Source organism: Zingiber officinale, chromosome 1A (assembly GCF_018446385.1).
Source record: "Zingiber officinale cultivar Zhangliang chromosome 1A, Zo_v1.1, whole genome shotgun sequence".
Classification (NCBI taxonomy): Eukaryota; Viridiplantae; Streptophyta; class Magnoliopsida; order Zingiberales; family Zingiberaceae; genus Zingiber; species Zingiber officinale.
In genome coordinates, this window is record NC_055987.1 from 7,563,951 (window position 1) to 7,571,920 (window position 7,970).

The following is a 7,970-nucleotide window of genomic DNA, read 5'->3' on the forward strand; positions in this document are numbered from 1 at the left end:
ACCTTAAGTGAGATTCCACCTCTAAACTTCCCCCTAGCAAGTGAGATTGTTAGAATGTATACTAAAAGTCTAGCTTTTTGTATAAACATTTATTTTGAAATGAGAATCATATTAGTCAAATGTCTGCATTTAGTTAAATGCAGTTGTCCATTTAATTTATATTGTAGATAACATGATGTGTGGTGTCACACAGAAGATCATGTTATCAATTCCTAATAAATTATAAATAGAAGCTCACAACCAAGATGGATTGGGACAAACCATTGGAATGATAATACACTATGTGTGTATAGAGAAGGACCATTTGAGGTTGTTCCTTTTATACTGACTGCATAAAAGAATAAAACCTCTGCTATTATAGATGTACGTACTCTTAATCCTGATATAATAACAAGCACATGTACTTAGTAATTATTTCTTTAATTTATCAAAGGGTGAGATTTATTTGTTAAATCAATAGGCCCGATAAGTTGGGAAACAATATTATTTATATGGTGTGTTGTTGATTATAGATGGAAACTGTGTCCTATTTATTAGGATGATGATGTCCCCTTGAGGAGCTCATAAGGATTGTCATGTAAACCCTACAGGTGGACTTAGTTTCGACATGACAATGAAGTTGAGTGGTACTACTCTTGTAGCTAGATGTTAATTAAGTGAGTTGTCAGTGACTTATTTAATTAATGGGCATTCGATATCTTAAACACAGGGAGATTAATGCACTCATGATAAGAAGGAGCCCATAATGTAATATGAGATTGGTGCGGTAGTTCAATAATAACTCTTTAGTAGTATGAGTTATTATTGATGAACTTGAGTTGGTGTTCGGGTCGAACACAGGAAGCTCAAGCTCATCAGGAGGCCAAAACCAATTCCTCCTCTAGGTCCCTATTGTAGCCTCTATGTATAAAGCCTAACATCCACCCAAGTCATCCTTATGGCTGGCCACATCCTTGCATGGTGCCCAAGCAAGGGGCCGGCCACCCCTTGCTTGGTGCCCAAGCAAGGGGCTGGCCACCCCTTGCTTGGTGCCCAAGCAAGGGGCCGACTAAGATGAGTTTAAAAGTAGGATTTTAATTTTTTAAATCTTTCTTTTTGTAGCCATCTACAATGTTTTAAAAGAGAGATTTTAAATTTTAAAAAATTTTCTTTTTTGAAGTCATCCACATGGTTTTAAAAGAGAGTTTTAAATTTAAAAAATCTTTCTTTTTGTAGTAATCTACAATGGTTTAAGAGAAAGATTTTATTTTTATTAAAACCTTCCTTTTTGTAACCATGATTTAGAAGAGAGGTTTTAATTTTAAAAATCTTTCCTTTTTTAAGTCATCTATAATGTTTAAAAGAGATATTTTTAATTTTAAAATTTTCCTTTTGTAACCATCCACAATAGGAAATTTAAAAGAGAGATTTTAATTGTTGTTAAAATCTTTCCTTTTTAGCCATTACCAAGGATTATAAAAGAGGATATATGATCCCTTAGAGGAAATAATCATTTACACAATTTCTATTCCTCTTCTATTCTCCTTGTGGCTGACCCCCTCATATTCTTATTCTCCCCTTGCTTTCTCACCTAAGGTCGGCGACATCAAGATGCTTCAACCATCTTGTGGCCGGCGGGTTGCGAGGAAGAAAGAAGAACAAGAGGTGGTGTTCCTAGCTTTGATCCCTTAGTGGCCGAAAGTCTTGGAAGAAAGGAGGACTTGGGTGATTTTTGTGTCTTGGTAGATCGTCGCCCACACGATGTCCAAGAGGAGGAGAGAAATACAACAGAAGATCAAGAGGTCTTTAAGCTACAAAGAAAGGCATAACTAGTTAATTGTTTCCGCTGTGTACTAGTTTATTTTTCTTTTGTATGAATCCTGAAGTACCAACACAAGAGGCTAGTGATCTTGTACTTTGATTGAGGTCTCCGTAGTTTAACCTAGTGTTTACTGTAAGAAGTTTAAATATTCAATTTCTTTGAAAGACTTTGACTAGGAAGTGGTGCATGATCCCATACCCAAGAAGGCCGAGTGCCTCGCCAACGACCTGGAAGTCAATCCTTGAAAAAGATATTTAATCAACTTCTGTAATATGATGTAACTTCTAATGAACACATGGGTTGAACTTGGATTAATAATGTTAAGTTTTATTTGCAATCCAAGTTTAACTTCTGAAAAGCACATGGATTGATAGGAAAAGTTCTGTGTTTGTACAAATTTTTATACAGGGGAAACAGAATGGAATTTCGAGTAGCGGCGACAATTAGTATCAGAGCTAGTTTTCTGCCTCTATGTGTTTGGTTTTCGGTTAAATTATGCACTTTTCATACATAAATTTAGTCAGGATAATAGTAGGATGTGCATATAGATTAACTCTGTGGTTACAGGCATCCTAGTTTCAACTATTATGGTTTTATTGTGTTTGTATGTGATTTGGACCTTCGGGTATGTCGAGGACATTTTATGTGTGTGCATGATTGTAATTATTAAATACAGGAGGAGCTGTATTAGTTTTAGAATTTTACATTCTGTTCGATCTAGATTACATGTACATTCCCTTGTGGAATATAGGAACGATAAATGTAAAATTTTATTTTATCGCGGATCATATCCTTGCGAGGCGTGGTGCTATTTAAGGACTAGAGGCGCAACGGAAAAGGAAGCAAGATAGACGCGACGACATGACCCGTTGGCAGCAACTAGGGTTAGTAGCACATGGAGGACAGTTATGGATGAGGCCATAATAGTTGGAAAATTATTTTTCATATTTATTGTCTTTTATGTTGTTTATATGTGTTGTATGTGTACATGTTAAAATTACTCGTTTTAAATAACTAAGTGGGAGAGGAATTATTTAAATTCCACGGTCTCCATTACTGGTTTGTAAGTGATGCATTCAAACTTTCGTGTTGGCTTTAAGTGTCTTCCTCCACATCGGATGAGTTTGTTTGCGGATCACTAGATCAAACTCCCTTTATGGATGATTATAGGAAATTATTTAGGTTTGTGTGATCTTCTCCATCTAAAGGGGCACAATCCTATTTAATGGACTAAATATCAAGTAATGGTATACACTTAGGTGCATTTAATAGTATCCTCCCCATCGGAGTCACTGCTATTATTTGTGTGATCAAAGAAAAATTAACTATTAATTTTATTTGACATAAAGTTAGGTTGCCTAGATAATAAAATTAATGGGTAAAACCTTCTCTTACAAATGTTTGAATTTGTATACATACACACTATCGTGACATACAAAATTCACGGTATTTTGAGGTGTTGCTGAATTTAAATGATATTATTTGAGGAATCAATATTATTTTAAATTCTAAAGTTTTGACCAAATATTTTTTGATTCTTAGGATTTCAAATGACTTTCAATCCTCTTGCTATTATATTGAAAGAAAACAAACTTACTGGTCCCAATTACATTGATTGTAAATGAAATTGGACATTGTCTTAACTGCTGAAAGTTACAAGTTCGTACTTTTTGAGATCTGTCCAAGCCTGCCTAATAGCGATTCTAGTGAAGAGGAGATTAAGTATTATAAGAAATGGGTCAGGGCAGATGAGATAGCGCAGTGTTATATTTTGGCTTCTATGTCAAATGTGCTGCAACATCAACATCAGGACATGCCTACCGCTTATGACATGATGCACAATCTTAAGGAACTCTTCAGACACCAGAATAGGGCTGCTAGGCAGGAGGCTATGAAAAACTTGATGACGACCACCATGACTAAGGGGACACCCGTAAGAGATCATATCCTCAAAATGATGACTCTTTTGAATGAGATGGAAGTCCTTGGAGCATAAATCGATGGGGAAACCCAGGTCAATATCATTCTCCAAACACTGCCTAAAAGTTTTAAATAGTTCCGCCTGAACTACAACATGAACAAAAGGGTTTATTCATTGGCGGAACTTCTGACAGAACTTCAAGTAGCAGAAGGGCTATTTCGTCAAAGTTCTCAAATTCATATTGTTGAAAATATTTATGCTTCTAAGCTGAAAGGCAGAAAGAAGAAAACAAATAAACAAGTTGATTCAGCAAAGAAAGTGAATCGATCTCTAGAGACTGGGCCGCATGCAGGTGTGAAGAAGCCGAAGAGCAAGTGCTTCACATACAAGGAGTCTGGACATTGAAAAGTGGACTATCCTTGCAGAAACGAGAACAATAAAGGTATATCTTATTCTCTAGTGGTTAAAACATGTTTACTGGTGTTATCTACCGGTACCTGGTGTGTAGATACGGGAGTCATTGATCATGTTTGCAATTCATTGCAAGGGTTCCAGGAAACTCGATGACTACATGAAGGGAAGATTACTTTTTATATGGGCAATGCTACAAAAGTGGCGGCTGTTGCAGTGGGAGATGTTTATTTATCTTTTGATAGAAATAAAACATTGATTTTGAGAAATTGTCTTTATATAACATGTTTTAGAAAGAACTTGATTTCAGTTTCTAAACTATTTATGAATGAATATTCTGTTTCTTTTGATAACAAAGTAGTTGTCAAGAAAAATAGAGTAGTTATCTGTTCTGGTACGTTGGTTGACAATTTGTATACTCTAAATCCAATAACTCCCACAATACAATAAAAAAAAACAGCCCGGTGCACGAAGCTCCAGCCATGCGGGGTCCCGGGGAAGGATCCATTGTACGCAGCCTTACCCTGCTCTTTACAAGAGGTTGTTTCCAGGATTCGAACTCGTGACCTTTTGGTCAAATGACAACAACTTTACCGTTGCGCCAAGACTCCCCTTCCCACGATACAATAAATGAAAATTAATAACACATCTTCTAAGTCTAATACGAGAAAGTAACCTTCGGAAATAAACCAAACATATCTTTGGCATCTAAGGCTTGGTTATATTAACTTGAGTAGGATTCAAAAGCTAATAGCCGATGGAACTTTGAGTTCATTAGTGGTGGAAAATTTTCCAACCTACGAATCTTGTTTGGAAGGAAAAATGACCAAGTGACCTTTTAAGGCCAAGGAGTATAGAGCCAAAAAAGTATTGGAATTGATTTATTCTGATTTGTGTAGACCTATGACTATTCAGGTAAGAGTTGGGTTCAAATATTTTGTCTCTTTTATAGACGACTATTCGAGATACGGGTGTTGGTGCAGTGAGCACCAGATGATCGAACCTAAGTTTTGATTATGGCAAAGGGCTCAAAGTTAAGCTATGATGTTATCTAACAAGGTTCATGGAGCTTGCGGGAAAGTCCTAAGTGATACTTAGGCAAAAGTCCTAGCTGCGGCTAAGCAGGTGAAAACCCTAGGGGGTGGTAACCCTAGGTCCTAGGGGGAGGTAACCCTAGGTGGAGGAAAACCCTAGGGGGTGGTAACCCTAGGTCATAGGGGGTGGTAACTCTATACGGAAAGTCTTGGTGGGTCGAGTGCTTCAGGCAAAACTCCTAGGGGGGTAACCCTAGGTGGAAAGTCCGGTGTCGCGAACCAGGTGAAAGACTGGACCATCCGAGAAGCGGAAGTCCAGCAGAAAGTCCGGAAGCATCGAGCACCGAGCAAAAGTCTAGTCGATCTGGAGGATCCCATTGGCAACAGGTAAATCTCCTGAATGTAATAGGTGAGGGCGCGTTCCCCGTAGAGGGAACAGTAGGCGTCGGGTCGACCTAGGGTTTCCGGTCGGAAATCTGAAGTCAGACCCGGACAGTCCGGAGACTGTCATCACATTCTATTATCATATCTATATTATTTTGTGCTAACTTTGTTTTGCAGGGTATGTGTTTGGGACTAACACTTTTTGCAAGACCAAAGGAGCACAACTTAGCCTCGGATGAACAGTGTCCGAGGCGCCTCCATGGAGCTTGGAGGCGCCTCGGATGCAAAGTTGAGCTGTCCACGAAGCAAGCTTAGAGGCGCCTTGAAGGAAGCTCAAGGGGCCTTGGACCGGTGGATGAAGGCGCCTTGGAGAGCACAGAAGGCGCCTTGAAGGGATAAGTCACGACCAGCTCAGGCTTGATCCACGCGGGCGACTTGGCTAGTTTAAGGCACCTTGGATGGGCTTTAGGGCGCCTTGAGCATTGTTTAAAAGGGGGTTTCGAGCAGCACCTTCAATCAACGAATTCCAAGCAACCTTTCTTCAATGTGCTGTCAACGAGACGACCCAGAAGTGCTACGACTACTTCCCGACGACCCGGAGCTCCAAATCTGATATTTCCTAAGTGTCGTTGGTGTTTTTAATTACTGTTTTAAATTGTATTTAGCTTGTAATAATTTCGTGCTTATAGTTGTTGCCCACGGAAAGCGATCAAGGATCGCGGGCCTTCGAGTAGGAGTCGCTACAGGCTCCGAACGAAGTAAATCCCTTGTGTCTGTGTGTTTGTTTTTATTCCTCTGCGTTTATTTACTCGATTGTTTTTACGATTTCGAAATGAACGAAATAGCCACGAGCGCTATTCACCCCCCCTCTAGCGCTTTTCGATCCAACAATTGGTATCAGAGCGGGGTCGCTTTGAACTGGTGCAGCCACCATTCAAGCATTTTTTTCGTCGGTTTTTCGTTTGTATAGGTTAAAAATAAAACCTTACGCCTTTCATTTTTTCCCTCCAAATCTGGTTTTAAAAAATTAATTTTCATCTTTTCATAGTTGGTTGGGATTAACGAAATATCGTATTTTGCAAATTTTGTAATAACATTTTTTATTAATATTTTAATAATATTTTATTATTATTTTTCCTCAAAATTTGTGAATTTATATTTTTATTATTTCCCACACTACTAATCCAAGACCAAGTCTTGGAACAAGTTTTTTGTTTATATTGTGTGCTAGGTTTTTAAATGGCCTATGAAGATGGATACAACACCGCAAGCCTACCACTCTTGTCCAGCGAAAATTTTGGTTACTGGAAAGACCAGATGGAGCACCAACTGAAAACCCAAGTGGAGACATGGACCATAGTCCAGATCGGACTCATTCTCCCAACTGAAGAAGATGTATCCATCACCTATGACAAGTGGGATGCACAAACAATAAGAAACTTCGAGATAAATGCAAAGGCAACATGTATTCTCCTAGGCGGACTATCAAATTCAGAGCTTGATCGAGTCGGAAAGTTCGACACTGCTAAAGAGCTTTGGGAGAAACTACTCAAACTTCATGAGATTCCTTTAGAGTCAGAAATTGAGCAAGACTGCGAATCCAAATACGAATCTCCAGAGTCAACCTCCGAACCAGACTCGGAAGAATCAGATCAGACTAATTTCATAGCACTAATGGCCAGAGAGGAAATTGCTGAATCTGAGTCTAAACTCGAGGTGGAAACAGTCAAGGGGGAGGATCCTGTCATGAATTTGAGAGGTAAGATTGTAAATTCAAAATGCAAATGTCACATAACTTGTTTTAAGTGTAGGGAGAGAGGGCACTATAAAAACGAGTGTCCTACTCATAAGACTCGGCCGGTACAATCGAAGGAGAAGGAGAAAATGATCAAAAGAGGGAAGGAACAAATTAAATGCTCCAAATGCAAACAAATGGGTAGACAATGCCCAGAAAGAAGACCCAATAATCCAGAGGGAGAAATCAAGGTAAATAAATTTACATTATATGAAAATCTAGTTTTTACAACACATGATTGCAGTAGTTCAACTAATCTTGCTTGCTCTAGTATAGATTTTTCTTCAAAATTAGATACGCATGCTAATAATACCATGATTAAATTTGATTCATATCTAAACAAGAATAACTCAAAATTATTAAGTAAAAATAAGAAATTAACTTTAAGAAAATTAGGAATACAAAATAATTTTTTTAAAAGATAAAATTGATAAATTAGAGAAGATTGTTAATAATTTAGTCAAATCATAAAATCTAGACTTAGATTACAAGTCTAAAGTAAAACTTAAACACTACAAACCAAGCTATAATCAAGTACCTTTTATTTACTAAACTTAAGTTAAATATAACTCTAAACCTAATTTAAATAAAATTATCAATAATGTAGGGGGAGACTCCAGAATA